Source organism: Ambystoma mexicanum, chromosome 5q (genome assembly GCF_040938575.1).
Source record: "Ambystoma mexicanum isolate Mex_15411 chromosome 5q, UKY_AmexF1_1, whole genome shotgun sequence".
Classification (NCBI taxonomy): domain Eukaryota; kingdom Metazoa; phylum Chordata; class Amphibia; order Caudata; family Ambystomatidae; genus Ambystoma; species Ambystoma mexicanum.
Window position 1 is genome coordinate 1,077,305,125 of NC_090933.1, and position 19,352 is coordinate 1,077,324,476.

The 19,352-nt window shown below is 49.3% G+C and overlaps 1 protein-coding gene across 1 annotated transcript in view; it reads right to left on the minus strand.

The window, feature by feature from the left end:
• Positions 1-19,352, minus strand: part of ATAD2 (ATPase family AAA domain containing 2) — a 750,324-nt gene that overhangs the window by 280,957 nt on the left and 450,015 nt on the right. The window lies entirely within an intron of this gene.

Here is a 19,352-nt window from a genome sequence, read left to right on the forward strand (position 1 = left end):
CCATTCAGGCAAGGAGGAAGACAAAGGGCTGTGGAGTTTTGGACTCCTCCCTCGCTTCCTGCCTTCACAGACAGATTGGAGCCAGGGCAGGGAATCCAGGGAACTCCCCCTGAAGATAAAAATCATACAAAGGAATTTCCCACCCTGGATGTCAGGGGAAGGAAGGACAAGAAACACTAAAATGGTGAAAAGACAAGACAGGGGCATTTTGGTAAAATGAGCACCCTTGGGGGCCTTTACTGCAGCTGTGAACACAGCATGCAGTAAATGTGAACCAAATTATCATTGCCACCAGCCATTAAGCTTGTCCCTGTAACATAATTGTTACAGTTTTAGTGTGAAAGGTGATACATTTTATCTCCCCAACACTCCACATAAGGTGGGGTGTGCTGGTTTCACCAAATAAAATGTAAAAGTGATCCAAAGATCCTTTCTAGCGTTGGGAACTGTGGTTCTCTGAAGGTTAGCCAGAGAAAGTTAAAGGGGGAGCCCCCAGCGCAACCCAGCAACAACAGGCACTTATTGCCAAAAAGGTGTCAAAGAGGATAACTTTAAAAGAACAAGTTACTTATTTTACCTGGTAACGTTCTTTCGATGGGATGTTCCTCCGACGTATTCCACATCTTTGACAGTAATTTCCACAGCTGTGCCGCTTCAGTCGATACGTTCCCTCCAGGACCCCGGTCGATGTCACTGGATGTAGATCTAGGATGCACGACGCCCGTAGCCTCAGTTGTAGTTTTTTCCACCAGAACGTGTGGCACCAATCACCTGCCAGTATGACTGCAGAAAGCCTTGCAGAAACGTAATGTACAGGAGGGCGCAGCGACCTCCAACGGGCCCATGGGATCAGAGCTCACCCTCAAGTACTTTAAGGCGAGATAGCTGCACCTTGAGGATGGGGTGCAGGATCAACACCAATCAATAAGGACAACTTAATGGTTTGGCAAAGGGAAGTCAGTTTAGTGACTAGTACAAAAAACGGGGAAACAATGTAAATCAGTGATGCGATTGCCCGTCTCGCTTCAACTCCCAACTTCTTCATTCAGACAGCAATAGTTATAGCAATTTCTCGTCATCATTGACGTGTAAAACTCAAAAGTTTGTCATGCAATTCTATTGGTCAGAAAAGGTAAATTAAGTATAGGTGCTATATCTGTATATGGTAATAGAGTGTGAGGATTGGATAACTTATCAGGTGGGCGTCTACGCCCATCCCTCTACATCACTTGTGATAGACGTCACTACAAGTACGACGTCTCATTGGTTCTACTAGCTATAGGACCCTAGATTATTTGGTCTATTGTGATTTGGTAAGTTACACCCCTAGACATAAATCTCCACTTTAATTAGCAGCATGCAGAACGGACCCAGATGCGGTGTGCCCCAAGATTCACCCTGCCTCCCTTTCATCAATCAGCGCTTTAGGGCTACGTGTCAATTGGTTGGCAGAGGATGGCCTCGAAACTAGCTTCTTATCAGGAGAAGTTATGGCATCCTCTGGGTTTGGATAACATCAGAAGTGGTTACCTCTTCGCGCTTGGCTGGTCACGTGTCAGTACACCGTGAATCTGCTTCATTTTCCCTCTATTTGTGTATATGATTCTTCCTTTAGCTTTGCCACCTGCCTGGGCCTCCTCATCTCGACCTTCACTGGCAGGCTGCTATGCTCTCAAGTTTTGTTTCTTCGAAGTTGCCGTTCTCCTCCCTCTCTTGGGTGACCTCGAATTCCCAGGCGTGAGCTGCTTCTTGCTAAGTTTCAATTCCGCTCTTTCGTCTGGCTTTGTGCTGGTATACGAATCCTGGCTTGTTTTGACCCCTACCATTCTGGGCTTAATTCTGCTTTTGTAAAATGGAGTCGCACTTTTATAATGTGCTTCTTTGAGGTAGATATATAGGTGGCGCTTGCCGCTCTATTCTTCTACTAAACATAGCAGGCAGTACCCTTTCCTTAGCTCTTGCGTTCGAAGCCTATTTACAGGTATTTAGCCAGTTGCATATTTCCATCCTGCTTTATGGTTACATTCATTTATATTTCAATATTGTTTCTTCTTCTATGTCCATTACATGATTATTCATATTTCATCGCTGTGTCATCTTTTGATTGTCGTTTTTCGTTCATCTGACCGTCTGTCCGGGCCATTGTCTCATCACCATTCGCCTTCAATTAGGGCCCTTTGGGTCTCTTCAGGGACAGTTTGTAAGTAGTCTTCATTTTGAGTCAGCTGCTGGTACGGTTGTCTCAATGGGTACCGTGCAGCCCATGGTTGTCTGGTTATTGGCACTTGACAGGTATTGCTCTTCTAATGGGCACTGGGCAGAGCCCCAGTGTGGCTCTCTGTTGGTTTATTTGCTCCTCATACGTCATATCTCGGCGAGTATGTCCCTGGTATTTCGAAATGGGTGACTGGAGTGCAGGCCACATCTGGGACCTCATCTACAGTAAGCTGCAATCGGATAATAAATTCTGTAGAGGGGAAGGCTGGGAGGGTACGATGTGGAATATGTCGGAAGAACATCCCATCGAAAGAACGTTACCAGGTAAAATAAGTCACTTGTTCTTTTAGGGGATTGTGTCCTCCAACGTATTCCACATCTTTGACAGACTCCCAAAGCAGTACCAACGTGATGGAGGTGGGAAAAGAATTAATAATTTCATCAATTTTAGAATGCCCAATCAAATTGCTGCGTACAGGACTGCCTTACTAAAGGCCATATCTTTCCCATGGGTAGAGTCCAGGGAATAGTGTCTCACAAAGGTATGGACAGAAGCCCATATGGCTGCTTCGCATATACTGCAAATCGTGACGCCCATCTGTAGAACCAGCCACACTCCTAGTAGAGAGCCCGTAAGCCTACTGGAGGGTCCTTACCCGCCAACCGGTAACATTCAAAGATCGTCAAGATGATCCATCTGGACAAGGTCTGCTTGGAAACAGCTTGACCCAAACGCCTTCCAGCGTAACCAACAAAGAGCTGATCTCATCCGTGAGAGATAGAAACTCAAAGCTCTCCTAGGATCCAACCTATGGAGCCTCTCCTCTTCCTTATCAAGATGCGGAGGAGGATAGAAGGCCGGAAGAATCACCTTCTGGCTTAAATGAAATTCCAACAAAATCTTAGGAAGAAAAGAAGGACGAGCCCTAAGGACAACCCTGTCCTTATGGAACACTGTGAAAGGTGGCTTGGCGGAAAGTGCCTGCAACTCACTCACTCTGAGACTAAAAATAGAGTCTTAAAGGATAAGTCTCAGCAGCAGGGTCGGATTGGCCCCCCATCCTTTCGGCCTGTGGCTGGGCCGAAATCGTCCCTGGGGAGTGGAGGCCGGTTTCTGGCCATGCCTGGGCCGGTTTGGAAGAAAATAAATAAATCTCCATTTTTTTAATATTTTCAAAAAGCCTTTGATAAATGAGTACCAACACAGATATTGTATGCATATTTGTTCTATAAAAAAGATCTTAAGCATAAGTGCTATACAATAACATCATTTGGCCATGGACATCTGCTTGGATTCACAGTAATTTAGTGTACTTAGGAACAATGCTATTAGAGGACACTTGCTGTTTTGTGAAATCAAAGGGATCTTAAAATAAGAACATTCCTCAGAGGAGCACTTAAATATGGACAGCGCCGCCAGGTAACTCTTAATGGTACCCACTTGCAGGCCCTTGTGGGCTAACGAAAGCAAAAAAAGACAGAACCAAAGGAATGGAACATAGGAAAGGATCCACATTCTGTACCCTGTACCAGTCGCAGAACTTCATCCAACGGCAACGATAGAGATTTTGTTGCAGGCCTTCTGGCCGAAAGCAACACCTCCATCACGTCCTTGGGGAGGTCCCAATCCTTATACCTCAGCCTTTCAGATACCAAGCATGAAGGCTGAGAGACTTGACCTCTGGATGGAGAACTCGACCCCCCCCCCCCCTTGAGAGCAGATCGTCTCGGTAGGGAAGACAGCGTGGAAGGCAGATGGACATGTCTAGAAGGTCTGGGTACCACGCTCTCCTGGCCCATGCCGGAGCAATGAGGATCATCCAGGAACCGAACCTCCGTAACCTCTGCAACACCTGAGGAATGACGGGGACTGGAAGGAACATGTACAGCAATGGGAAGGACCACTCCACTACGAACGCGTCCCCCAAGGCTCCTCTTGGAGGAAATTACTGCAAGCAGAATCTTTCACACTTCCGGTTGACAGGTGGCGTAGAGATCCACTTGTGGGGTTCCCCAAAGGGCGAAGATCTCCAAAAGAACTGCCCGAGCCAGCTCCCACTCGTGAGAGACTGTGCTCTGCCCGCTCAGAGCGTCCGCCGCCGCGTTTTCGTCTCCGGCCAGATGAACTGCCGAGATCGAAATTTTCTGCTGGATGGCCCAGAACCAGAGCTGCATCGCCTCCCTGCACAGTGGGAGTGACCCTGCCCCCCCCCCTTTTTGTTGAGGTAGTGCATGGCTACTCTATTGTCTATCATAATCAGGACATTCCTCCCCCACACAGACGGCAGAAAAGCCTTCAGGGCTAGCCTGACAGCCCGCAGCTCTAACAGATTGATGTGGCGCCTGGACTCCGACGGAGATCAACGACCGCTGGCTGTCAGCTAGGTGGCATGAGCTCCAGAACCCGCGAGGGATGCTCCGTCACGATAGCCACCTCCGGCCACGGTTGCCAAACCAGAGCCCCTTTCAACAGATTTCCTTCGACGTCCCAGCACCGAAAGGTCCTGGGCGACCGAGGGCAGAATCTGAACGGGATCCGACATCCTGCCGGAGAACGGTGACCACTGCATCTTGAGCACCCCCTGAAAAGATCTCATCTGCAGCCTGGCCTCTGGCACCAGTAAAATGCCATGAGGCCGAGCAATCTCAAGAACTCTAATTCCCGGGAGACACTGGGCACGTTGAAACTTGTTGACCATCTGCAGAATGTGATGAGCCCTCACCTGGGGAGGCGAACACTGCCCCAGGAATGTGTCAAGCACTGCTCCGATGTACTGGAGCCTCCGAGTTGGTGTCAAATGGGACGACTTTAAATTGAGGGAGAAGCCCAGCTTGTGAAGGGAGTGGCAGGTGACGTACAGATGATCCAGGACTTGCTCGGGAGAGCGCGCCCTGATCAACCAATCATCCAGGTAGGGGTAGACGTGAATCCCCCCCCTTTCCTGAGATACGCTGCCACCACCAACATCAGCTTGGTGAAAACCCTCGGGGCGGAGGTCAATCCCCAACGGCAGGACCCGAAACTGAAAATGCGAGTCGCCAACCGCAAACCTCAGGTACTTCCTGTGCTTGGAATAAATCAGCACATGAAAGTAAGCATCCTTGAGGTTGAGAGAGACAAAGCAATCCTGAAGTTGAAGGACCTGGAGGACTTGAGAAAGAGTAACCATCTTGAACTTGTCCTTCCTGAGGAGCTTGTTCAAACCACGCAAGTCCATGATGGGTCTCAATCCTCTGTCTTTTTTCGGGAAAAAAAATAAAAAAAAATATGGGGAATACCATCCCTTGTTCCTCTCCGCTACAGACACCAGATCTATGACGCCTTTCTCCAGCAGGGATAAGATTTCCTGCGCAAGGAGCGGATCAAGACGCTTCAAAGAGCTTCCCCGGTGGATTGTTGTGAGGCCTCTGCCGGAAAGGAATACAGTAGCCATGGGCTATGATCTCCAGAACCCACACATCTGAAGTAATGGCACGCCATTCTACAAGATGTGCCAGCCTTCCGCCAACCGGCGTACCATGGGCCATGGCCTCATGACTGAGCGGAAGCGGCTGCGGCAGTGCCTTAGGGCAAGGAGGCAACTGCCCGAGCGGCTTTGGCACCTCGAGTACCTTGTTTTCCACCTCTAGTACTCCTACGCTGGCCCCTTTGACTGGCAGCTCCTCTCGATCTACCGAAGAGTAGTATCGAAAGGAGCCTCCCCTCCATTGCTGTCCCCTAGGACGAAAAGGCGGAGGTTGACGTACTGCAGAGCTCAAGGACTTCGCTGCAGCTTTGGATGTCTGTAACCTCTCAAGGCTCTCGTCAGCCTTGCTGCCAAAAAGATGGACACCATCAAAGGGCATTTTCAGAAGCCGGGACTGTACATCAGGAGCAAACCCCAACTTCTGCAACCACGCAACCCTGCGCATCACGGTGCTCGCCGCCATGGACCGGCTGACAGTCTGCCACGTCCAGACCCGACTGAAGGGATTCACACATGGCATCCTTGCCATCTTGAACGAGAGTTAGAAAACCATCCCGTCTCCCCCCCCCCCCACGGGAATATTTTCAGCCGCCAAAGATACACAATTTCACAGAGTGTGAGTGAATCTTGCCAAGGCATAAACAGTGTTGGCTGCCTTTAAAGCCATACCCCCAGATGAAAATACTTTCTTCGGCCAACCATCAAAGCGCTTGTCGTCCCTATCAGGAGGTATGGTAGGGAACGCAGCCTGCTTTGCTGGGGCCGTAGCCGCCTGCACCACCAAACTCCCAGGAGTGGGTTGCGTAGACAAGTAGAAGGGGTCACCACTGGCTGGATGGTATTTTTTCAGAAGCGACTTGTTCACTGCCGGGAGACTCTCCGGAGCAGTCCAAGCCGCCACCGCCCTCCTTTTTAAGGCCATATGAAATGGCAACACCGGGTCAGTGGGTGGACCTTGGTCCAATATATCTGTCAGATCATCCTGCAGAAAAGCCACAGGTGGGGCAGTCCACCCTCCCCCCCCCCCCCCCCCCCCCCCCAAGTACTCCATCACCCTCGACATGAGACGCCTGTACGATGACTCAGCATGTGTACCAGGCTCTGGCCTGACAAACAACCTCCGGAGAGGTGTCCAGACCACTAGCGTCATGCAAGGACTGACGTAGGTCATCGGGAGCCTCAGGAGGTACAACCCCCCTCCTCATCTGACCTTTCTTCCACCTCTGAAATATAGTCCAAAGGCTGGAATAAATCAAGCCTGGGGGGATGACCAGAAAAGGGCTCAAAGACCGGCCTCACTGACTTACTGAAGGCCTTCCTCAGAGCGTCCACAGCCCTCCGGGGCACCTCCGGTAAATCCTCTTCAAAAGGCGTCTATGGAATTGGCGTCTACGTCGACTGAGGCGCCAACGGCTTCGAAGCCGGAGCCCCGAGCATGTCCTTCGACAGCCTCGGCGTCGGAGCCTCGAGAGAGTCCCTCGACAGACATGGCGCCGACTGTGTCAATGCCTTCTTAGAAGGCCTCACAGGCTCCGAGGGTCTCAACGGCGTCGAGGCCCGGGACCTGGACCTGGCACAGCTATGGCGATCAACCTTGTCCGATTGGGACCTTGACGGCTCCCGATGATCGCGCCGACTGCCCGAGCCTGAAGGCGTGCGAGCGGTGGCTCTAGCCCATTCCTTGCCGGCTTCTCTCGAAGGCGCAGACGGAACGGTGCCCTGCGATTCAAAAATCACCATCTTGTTGCAGAATGTGTCCCATTCCGCCGGCGTTGAATGCTTGGTGGGACAAGCTACCTGCCGTCTGGCGGAGTCCTCTGACGAGGACGGGGAAGGCGACCGGTGACGGCGGTTCCGCGAATGCCTAGAAGAGGCAGAGGAATGGTGGGAACCACTCCGAGACCAAGACCCCCCCCCTGTACTTAAGCCAAAGCGGATAGTCGCCCCTCGAGTCAGTGGTAAAAAGTCCAGCAGATTTCAACACAGAGTTTAGACACCCTACCTACCGTCAACTTCATCCGCTCCCACAAGGCCTTCGAAGTCGGGGACTGGCAGTCATCGCAGCCGTCAGTGGCATGGCTTTTGCCGAGGCACCAGAGGCAGACGTTGTGCAGGTCCGTAATGGACATTTTGGAACTGCAGTCCCGACATGTTCACGGAAAAAACGGAACTGAGGCTACGGGCGTCGTGTGTCCTAGATATAACATCTGGTGAAGTCAACCATGGACCTCAAGGGAGCGTATCAACGTCATCGACGCAGGACACCTACGCCAAAAAGTTTTCCAAAGCAGCACAGCTGTGGTAATGACTGTCAAAGAGGTGAAATACGTCGGAGGACACACTTCCCCTCGAAATACACTATGGAGAGTGTAATAAATGACACCCATAAAACGAGTAAAAGATTCTGCGAGTGTGGAAAAAGGTTCCTACTCACAGCAGTATAAGGAAAAATCTCAGACTAGTAAAGCAAAAAAGTTCTGGGGTTGAACAGGTCAGGAAGATTTACCATTACTATGAACATCTTATCCAACAGTGGTGTACGCCGAAAGTGCAGCTAAGTGGACCTTTAGAGAATAGAAAACCAGACCTGAATTGGACAGGTTGGTTAGGTATGGAAATTATGTTTAGGTGTGATTTCAATAGGATTGATGCCCTTGCCATCACACCAGATGACAAAGCGCTTCCATTTGCTGGAGTAGCAATGCCTGGTGTTAGGTTTCCATGCTTCTCTGAGCATGTCCATACATCTTTGAGGGAGTTGGAGGTGCCGAACTCTATGACCTCAGGAGCCAGGCTGCTAAATTGAGAGATTGAGGGCATAGATATTTGTATTTTGTATTTATTTTATTTGTAAAGAGCTCCTGGCCCTGGGGCAGCTGGGCACATATATATATCCAGTTACACAGCATAAGAGAGACATTTTACAACAAGTTGCAGCGTTAAATAGGAGCATAGAATAGCATAATAGATTACAAAGACACCTGTAAAGTGACAGAGTAGTGCACAGGATACTCATTCAATACATAGTATTTAGAAGGAACTATAAACGAGTATAATGGAGATTTACTTCAGAAGTCTCTCTAAGGAAGTTAGGCAGTCGCTGAGTCCAAGTCCTGAAGCCAGCGTTTCGTATTACACTTGAATAAGAGGAAAGAAAGTTCTGATCTGAGGTAGGCAGGGAGCGTGTTCCATAACTTGGACGCCAAAAATGGGAAGCTAGCATTCCCCCCCTCTCCCCCACCCGAGTTATTAGGTTTAAGTCTCGGTATGGCCATTGTGTGAGCTTGGGCAGCTCTAACTGGTCTTGACGACGTATGTGAAGTAAGTAGGTTGGTATGATAGGCTGAAGTGAGGTTAGCCCTAGCTTTGTGTATGAGAGCAAGTGTTATTCTGTGCTCAACTGGAAGCCAGCGCAAGTTACGTCTGGTATCAGAAATATGAGACTTCTTCAGGATGTTTCGGGCTGCCCTGATGGCATTATTTTGAATCATCCAAGCCAACAGAAACATCCCGACTGGTTCCTGGTGGGGGGAGGGGATGGGGGGTGGGTGGGCGGTGCAGTGTAGACAAAATTTCCCTGACCACAGCATCCAGAGACCGTTCCCCCTTGGAGCGGTTCTGAGGGTACCTCGAGGCATAATCTGGGCATTGGGTGTTCTACAGAGTGGCGAATAAGTAGACCTCTGGGAAGCCCCAGTCTTCGAAGACGTTGAGTACAATGTCTTCCTGTAGCCGCCACTCGTCCACTCATGCTCTACGGGTAGAGGGAAGTCTCTACAGAGTACATTTGCCAGAAGATTGCACTGTAAAAAACTAGGCTTTTTCTACACTTGCAGGATTCTCAAACCTAGGTGGCTTCTCCACGGGTTCTAAAAGTAAGCATTGCTGAGCGCTTAACGCTGAGTCTGTCCTACTGTGCAAAGCTATCTGTCTGCCTACTCTCGCAAGCGTCTCCCCTCTATCCCTTCTACTCTATGGTGCTGTTTTACCGATCTTTTCTAACTGCTTCTCTATGGACTATCCTGCTCTCCTCACTAGATCTGTTAGGAAGAAGTGTAAAAAGAACACCCTGGTCTCCAACCCAGGCCTCCCTATTGCTGACACCTACACCAGTGCCTCCTCCAAGGAAACTCTCAGCGACATCCTCTTTGTCGTGCCTTCACCTGACCTATGGACCCTTCCTATGGTCTGTGCTCTCTCCATTCTCCTCTTCTCCCATTAATGGTGGCATCCGCTGGGATGTCCTCTTGGCCTCCTTCCACTCCTCACATTAATGTCAACTCTAATGGGACCGTCTTGGTCCAAGGCCCTCAGGCCAACCTTCACCTCTTCGATAGGCGCTTCCCGCGCCTCATCAACTTCCTCTCTTCTCCTGCTGCCCCCCTCCCCTTTCCTCGGCTACCTTGCCTCCCACCTCTCTGCCCACTCTCGGGCTCCTTCTACACCTCCGCAGGGCGTACCCGGAAGTCCTTCAAGGATGGTAACCTTCTTCACATTCCCACACTTAACTCTCGCTCTGTTGTCAAACATTCCTCTGATATCTGCCGCCTTCTTTAAGAACTCTAACTTTATGTCCTCGGTCTCACTGAGACATGGTTCACGGCCAGCTCCATCACCAGCTTTGACACTCCTACCTGACAGCTACAAGATCCTCTCTGTGCCCAGGCACAACAGATCTGGTGTGGGTGTTGTCCTTCTCTTCCCTGAGTGGATTACTGTCTATTACCCTTACGCAGACTTACTCCTCTTCTGCCTGCTCTCTCCCCAAGCCATTCCCTTACTGTGGCTACTATCTATCGGCCACCTGGTCAGATTTCTTCCATCCTCTCTGAGTGTGCTGCCCTCTCCTCTTCACTCCTGGCCTCAACCACTTAACTCCTCCTTCTTGGAGACTTCAACATCCACCTGTATGCCTCCTGTCCCCCCTCTGGACTCTTTTGCGACCTCTGCGACTCTCACTCACCATTCTCCCCTCTGGCCCGCCTCATTCTGCAGGGCATACTCTCGATGTTCTGATCTCCTCTGAGCTTCCCCTCTTTGTACCACTCTCCACTCCTCTCTCTCCTGAAGTGATCACTTTCTCCTATCCTCCCACCTCACCCTCCCTACCCCCCCCAGGCCAAGCCACCACCATCACTGCCACCCACCTTCTCTGTTATTCGACCTATGAAGCGTGTGTCAATTGAGGCTTTCGCCACCACCTTCTCACCTCCCCACCCCCCAATTTGGCTGACTCTCACCCTGACACAGCCTTCTCCCTGCTCCACTCTTCCAAAGCTGATACTCTTGATATCCTTGATGCTGTCATGAGAATCTGCATGAAGCCCAAGGCCAAGTGTAACTCCTGGTATGACTCAGATCTCTTCACCCTAAAACGCAAGTGCAGGGTGGCCAAGAGGAAATGGTGTGCTTCATGTTCATCCTCTGACAAACTGGCCTGTCGCCTGCTACAAAGGCAATACCGGCTCTCTGTCCTCACCAAGAAGAGAGCCTGTATCCAAACCTGCATCTCTGCAGCAACTAACAACTTGGCTTAACTCTTTAAAATCTGCAAGGAACTAGCCAATCCTGCCGCAGTCTCTCCCTCTCCTGTATCTTCCCAGGCCCTCTGCACGACACTGGCTTCTCACTTCATCCTGTCCTCTCTCCTCCTATCGCCTCCCTCCATGCCTTGCTCTTCCTCTGGCCCTTCTGCAGCCACCCCCCCTCCCTCCTTCTCTGCCTTTCCCCTTTTCTCTGCTGACGAGGTTTCTAGACAAGTCTGATCTATGAAAGTCTCGTCGAAACAGGTGGCTGATTTCTGCAATCACTCCTTCGCGACTGGAGTCTTCCCATCTCCCCTGAAGCACTCCCTTGTGCACCCCCCACCCCTTAAGAAACCCTCTGCCGACCCCTCCTGCTCGACTATCCCCCAATCTCCATCACTTCTTTCCTCGGCAAGCTCCTGGAGAAACTGCCCATCTCCCAGCTTAATCTCCACACTGAATCGTTTGGTTGTCTTCACGACCATCACTCTGGCTTCAGAGCTGCCAGAAGCACGGAAACTGCTCCCCTGAACATCCGTGAAGACCTGCTCTCCAACCTTGACTCCAACACCCTGTGTGTCCTCATCTTGCTTGATCTCTCTTCTGCCTTTGATACGGTCAACCATGCCATCCTGCTCAGACTTCGTGATGATCTGGGCATCACTGGCCAGGCTCTGGCATGGCTGACCTCTTTCCTCTCCGACCGACTCTCCCAGGTCCAACTTGGGTCCTTCCTCCGATATCTTTTTCTCTACCTGTGGTGTCCCCCAGGGATCTAACCTCTCTCCCTGGTTGTTCAACCAATACCTGGCACTCCTAGCCCACTGCATCACTGCTCTCTGCCCCAATTTTCAGTGCAAAGCGGATGACACCCAGCTCATTTTCATGCTATCCTCGGCCACCTCCTCTCCTTCCCCTCATCTCTGACTGTCTGCCATCCAGGAGTGGTGTGCCTGCCAATGACCTCTGCCTTAATGCCAGTAAGACCGAGATTCTACTCATTGGCACACCCACTCCCTCCTTCCCTGCAGCTCTCTGGTCGGCCTCTCTTGGCCCTCTTCCTGCTCCCACCTTCAAGGCTAAAAACCTTGGGGTCACCTTCAACTCCACAATCTCCTTCTCTCCTCACATCTCTGACGTCTCTAAGAAGTCACACTACCAACTACACCTCCTCAGAGGTATTCTTCCCTTCCTCTCCTTCCCCCAGAAGCTCGCCATCTCCAGAGCCCAGGTTCTCGCTACACTAGACTATTGTAACAGCCTCTATCTGGGTTTGCCTGCCTCTACTCTCCGCCCTCTGCAACTTATCCAGAACAGGACTGCGAGACATGTCCATGGCCTCAAGCACAGGGATCGTATCTCTCCAGGACTGAAATCTCTGCACTGGCTCCCAGTGGCTGCGAGAATTAAGTTCAAAACCCTCTGCATTGTCCACAAGGCTTTCTGGGGCCTGAGGCCGCAATACCTTAGACACTCTCTTCCCAAGTATCTTCCTACTCGAGCTCTTTGCTCATCCGCCTCCCTCAGGGTCAGTCGCTTCTCCAAGAAACAAGTTGGTGGTAGATCTCTATCTTCGGAAGGGGCCTCCCTCTGGAACAGCCTTCCTGCCTCTCTGAAACAAGGAGAACCATCTCCGGTTCTGGAAGCACCTTAAAACCTTCCTCTTTCCTTCTGCTTTCTCTCCCCCCTCGCCCCTGCTGAATTCCTGTCTGTAATTGCACTGGCTATCTGGCAGCCCTGCTGATCTCAGGCCCTGGCCCCGCCAATTGCACACATGCACTGCCTCCCTTGCAACCCCCGCACCTGGGGACTGTTCTGTATCCCTACAGTCCTCCCTACGAGCACTTAGGTCTGCTCTTACCTGCACTTGGCACCATCCGGCCGTTCTATCATCTTATTTATTCTATTATCCCATGTACTGCACTTCCTCCTCTCCCCCGCACTTATCCCTTTCCCCGCACGCGCGATCTGAATGACACCTGCCTAGTAGGATCGCTGTCTTTCCTACCTCTGTTTCCCCCTCCCTTGCCTCGTCCCTCCTCGAAACACTTGTGTATAGGCGCATTACAAATGCCATATCATAAGTTGGAGTTCCCCTGGTACATGTGACAGGAGGAACATCTTGTGTTTGAGAGCCCACTTCCATATGTTCTGGGACAGCCCTAGAGAGTGAGTGCCCCCTTGTTTAATACATGGCCGTACTACTGTCCGTGAGGACTAGAACTGTCTTCCGCTGAAGGTGTGTTAAGACCTTCAGGGCCTTGAACACTGATGGTAGTTCCAACAAGTTTACGTGTTTGGATACTACCGCCGGGGACCACACGCCAGGCGCCCTCTGATGGAGGGGAGCATCTCCACCCCCCAGCCTGTCAGATGAGTCTGTGGTGAGAGTGGCTTCTACTGCGGGGGTGGTGAAGGTATTCACCTGCAGGTTTTCCCTTGACCACCACTGCAGAGACTGAACGAGGGCTGCAGAGACAACCACTAGATCGTCCCACTGGCCTGACACCATTGGCTTGAGAGCCACCCCTGCACCATGCGCACACATAGAAGAGCGTGAGGAACTAGTGAACTGGAGACTTCCAGCCCTTTAATATTAGTAGCAATATCCTTGAAATGGATGGGGATGCTGATTGTAATCAAACATCAATAATTCAGACAAATAACTTGGCAAAAAGTTAGTCTGTTTTAATGTAATTAAGTAAAAAAGGAAGTATAACTATCAACAGCAATCGCTCGATAATCAACTTATTTAAGAAAGAACAATATTTTTCTAGACCAAATGTGTCATTACTGACGTGTAGACCTGAGTCAATACCAACGTCCTCCTACGTGGCAAAATTCTAAAACCTATTGGGAAGCAGGATTTGCTCTAAGTGAACTATTAAGCATAGGTGTAATATCTGTATAGCATAACAGAGCGAAATAATTGGGTATTCAACAACAGGTGGGACAACTAAGCCCTCCCTTCAAAATGGCCACTTTGAACGTCACTAAATGTACGACGTCCCATTGGTTACACAACTATAGGACCCCCAACTACGTGGTCCTCTACAATTGGTTGGCTTCTAACCCCCCTCAATAACTTTCCACCAACGTGATCAGCATGCAGACTTAACCAGGTGCAGGTGAGCGTGTCTTGATACCAGCTTCCCACCAATTAAAAGTACATTTCCTTCATCACCTCAATATTTGTGTCAATTAGTGTTTGAAACTGGCCTCTAGCCTGTACTGTTCTCTGGGATTTTTAAAAAAAAAATGTTTTAATGGAGTATGGGTTCCGTCTGGCTTCCGTGCGTAGGTGTGCTCTCCTCATGCATCCAATTTTCTTCCATCACGTGTCTGGACACCACGATTTGAGTCTTTCGTGTATTTCATTTTATTCCTCAATAGTCTTCTGACATCTGTTTTCACTTGACCTTCTTTAACACGAGGTTCTGTTCTTTCACGTTAATTGCATCTAATGTCAGCCAATTTTAGTTGTGATAAGACCTTGGCTCTTTTGCTCATCCAACACCTTAGCTGAAATATATTCGGTTTAATTCAATTGCTTTTGTAAATGACTGGATTTGAGGCATTCCTCGTTGTTCAAGACTGCTATATATGTAGTGGAACCTTCATTCTTTATTCAATCCAGATGTATCTTTGAGGTATATATGTTGGCGCTTGCCGCAATCTATTTACTATAAGCATTTGGCTAGCTTCATGATTGCTTTGCTGCTTGCGTTTCATTATATCTGTACACATTTAAACTAAGTATCTTCATCATGCTTATGGCATAAATCTCGATCTTGATGTCAATATGTCACTTATCCTTCGTACTTCTTCATTCTTCGTAATCGTCTGCCTCTCTGGTCTTGTTATCTTCTATATATGGAATAGATTTGGTTTCGTATGACGTCACCATTCATCCTGGTCATTCAATTTCTTTATTTCATCAGGAATCACATTCAAATGGCCATCATATTGTCTTGGATGTAGGTATGGTTTCCTTAATGGATACTTCACTTCCCATATTCTCTTAGGTATAGGTATTCTTATGGGCACTGCACAGAGTCGTTGCTCTTCTTGCCTTTTGATTGGTGTAGTATATGTCACATACTTTGGTTCATACTTCTCAGGTAATTTAGGCGGGGTAGTTGGAGTAGGGGTACTTTGCTCCTCCTCTACACTAGGAAGACTCAGGAAGCCTTCATCCCCAGCAGTCGCATGACCTTGCAAATGCTAACCCTGTGACTGGCTACATAATGAGGAATGTGGAACAGCATGTTTTGAACCTTCTCGTTGGAGGGGGAAGCCAAGCCTGTCTTCTGCCCGAATCAGGGCCCCCAGAAAAGGTTCGACTTGGCTGGAGACCAGACTTGATTTCTTCTCGTTGATAGAGAATCCCAAGCTGAATAGGAGTACTGTCGCCTGGGCATTTGCTAGGCACGTTCCGTACAAGTCCACTGTTATGAGCAAGTCATCGAAGTAGGGATACACAGGGATGAACTGTCTGCCCATGTGAGCCGCTGCTACCGCCAGTACCTTTGTAAACAGGCTGAGGCAATGCCAAAGGGGAGAACTTTGACCTGATAGTGTGTGTCCTCCATCATGAAACCGAGGTACTCGGTGCGCTGAAAACATTGAAATATGAAAGTATGCATCTTTCATGTGCAATTTGGCCAAGTGGTACCTCTGCCGAAGCAGTGGGATTACTCCCTGAAGAGTTGTCATCCTGAACTTTTGTGGCTTGACATACTTGTTCGCAGGACACAGATCTAAACCAGGGCGCATGGTTAGATCCTTTTTGGGTACAAGGAAGTACACTGAATAAATACCCTTGTTTACCTGGAGATTAGGGACGACTTCAATGGTGCCCTTTTACAGCAGGGCCTGGACCTTGTCCAAAAAGATGCACAGATGGTCTGATGACAGTCTGCTTCTGGGTGGATGGTAGTGGGTTGGCCGGAGGAACTCAATGCAGTACCTGTGGGCGACGGTCTTGGGTACCCACTGATCTTAGGTGAGCCCCTCCCATGCGTGGGCAATCTATGTTAGACGTCCCCTAACCGGGGAACTGTGGGAGGGGACCCATACCTTCGAGTCACTTGGAAGCGGAGGACAGGGATCCTCTGGAAGCAGAATTTCTGCTCCTGCCCATTCCCTGATGAAAACCTCTGTTGGGATTGGAAGTTAATGGAGGAGCCCTGTCCTGAGGCCCAGTTGGATCCACCCAAGCCATACTATGCATGGGGAGAGCGGGAGAAGGACTGCCCTCGAAAGGCGCGGTGGGCATTGGAGGTGCCGCGCTGGACAAAGGGTTTAGGCGAGATCTGTCTGAACGACTTCAGGGTCTCTTGCTCCTTAGCTGGCTCCAGAGCATCATCAACCGCTTTCCTGAAGAGGCTGGCTTCCTCCACTGGCTTGTTGATCAAAGTAGCATGAGTCTCTGAATTCTTCAATCGTGTGTGGCGTTCAAGTAGGGTTCACTGGTGAGGACTGGCCCCGCAGTTAAAGCAGAGTCCAAGGTGTTCTTGAGGATATTCTGAGATACTGGTCTGCCCTCTGTGAGCACCACTAAAAAGGCAGGTGCAAGTAGGTTCGAGGACATCCTGAAGGACGTATTGGACAAGGCCCCATTGAACGTCACTATAGCTCGCAATGAGCGTGGGGTTTGCAATCCTGGTGAAAAACGCTGCCGAGGTGGTAACACGCTTCCAAGGGCATACAACTTTTTGCAGTCCTCGTCAGGAGGAGATTCTGATGACAGCGGTACCCCCGCAATTTTATGAGCAGCGGTGACAACCAGGGAGTCTGGGTTGGTGTGGCCCCTAATGTAGAGCAGGTTTGAGGGAGCTGGGCGGAACATTCTACACACAGGGGTTCACCCAAGTCCAAATCAGGGACAGCTTGTGTGGGGGTAATCTTGACGTGATCAGCAACTTTCTTCAGAATGTTGATCTGGTCGTTTATAGGTGTTAACGAGAATTCTCATAAATGTGCCAATTCCCTTCTACCTTAGAGCCCCCAGCTCTTTTGCTGGACTTTAGGACTTTTGATTTTTATCCTGGAGGGAGTAAGACCTTTCTCACTGTCTCGTGTATTTTTCTTTAATTTTAACACCGTTTCTTTTGGTCGGACAAACTCCATAGGCATCATCATTTTACATTGTGACACAGCACCCTTTGTGCAGTGTCACAGAGAAGTCCTTTGGACTTCAGCTAAGGTTTAAATACCTTCTCTTGGATAACCACAGTTTCCAAAAGCAGTAAAGTGAAATTGACTTTACTTACATTTGTAACTTTCTAGACCCAGCACACACTATCTTGTGCTGGAGGGGTTGCTTAGTATCCCTTTGTCTAGTTTCTTATGTACTCTTTCTACAATTGATGGCTGTTGGCAGTGGTTTACTTTTAACTACAATGGTGTGTTTTTACCACGGCTGTGTTCGCAGCTGCAGTAGAGCACTCTTGGATGCCATTTTTGTCAAAATGGCCCGAGTCTTTTTTCACAATTACTTTGTGGAATGGTCCTTCTTGAGGTTTACTCAGCGTGCCAAACCAGGTTTGGTCCCTTTGTTCGTTTTGTCTTTGATGGGATTCACGAGTGAAGCCCACCTCTGGCTCCTGAGTCTCTGGCAGGGGCAGGAAGTGAGGGAGGTGCCCGAAACTCCTTGTGCTTACTCCCCTTGGTTACAGGAATGCACCCAAAGGTGATTGGCCGGCTGGCTGTCCGGCAAGGACAGCCACCCTGCTGTTTGACGGCTAGGCTGGAATGAATTGGAGAAACCTGCAAAAAAGGCAAGGCTTTTTGGCTTTGAAGGCAGTCGACCACTGGACGAAGGAATCTGAAGAACTTGGAAGAGAAGCCTGCTGCAACTCATGGACCGTTTGTTTGCCCGGTGAAGCCCTGCTGCTGTAGTGAAGCTCCAAATTCGCCTTAACTAGAGAAGCCCTGCAAGGACCAGTTCTCCACTTGAGTTGGTGGAACCAATCAACTCTAAAGTGAACTCGTCTGGACATCCTCTCTGAGCTGTCTGTACTTCCTTGCTGCTGCAGGAACCGAAGTGCCAGGGAGAGGAACACCAGATTGGAGTGCATCACTTTTAAGTCGGACCCGAGCTACTGGAAGATCCTCCGGATTCCCAGGAAGCATGACTGTCCAAGCCTGAGCAACTGCAACAGAGTGCTGGACCCCAGATTCGAGGAAAGTCCAGAGTGGTATCCGAGAACCCGCGGTGGTGCTACTAGCTGAGTGCCGGGAAGCTGAAACCGCAAAGTGCCGCTGAATTGAAGTTTGGCCTTTGCTGTTGCTGACCATCCCATTGTTATGCAGGAGTCCCCAGAAGTCCTCCCTCTTGTCCCCATTACTGAGGCCCAGGAACAACAGGATCTGCAGAGCTGCACAGGAACAGAAGCCAGCTGTTTTAAAAAAACTTTTACAAAATTGAACAAAAATAGGAAGATTAATAAACAATTTCCCAAGTAAATATACACAAAGCGACCTAATACAGAATTTCACATCTAAAATTCAGCAAGACAGTTTTACAAGATTGCGAAAGCCGAAACAAAGAATACAAAATTTCATCTAAAATTCAATATCATTTCATTAAAAACAAGCTAAAAGATGGCCAGAAGTACAATATTCAATAATTATCATCTTAATACTCGAATTCATAATACAGTGCGTCAGCCTATTTATAACAAGATCAGACAGAAAAAAAATCCTTTTTGCTGACAAACCCCCATGTAAAGGACTAAAAGAGGCCACACTCTGTCGTAAGGAAACTTACAACCGCTAATTGCAATGGAATTTTTTTATCAAACATGCATTTCCACACCTGATCCAAGTCAACTTTTGATACATCAGGGACGAAACTAGAGAAATAATGGTGTCCCTTCGTGCTCAGAATCGAGCACTCTAGAAGCAAATGTCTCAATGTTTCTTTTACTTCCGGATCCTTACAGAATCTACACAATATGATGGAGGCTGGCAGTTTTACTCTTGCAGCCAATATTTCTCCAGTAAGCAAAACGTTGAAACAATCTCGTACAGATTTCTCCACCCTCTATTAGGAAATACGTATAGATAGGGTTCCATGGATCCCATACATTTATAATGGGACACCATATGATAATACAACCTTATATTGAGACAATTT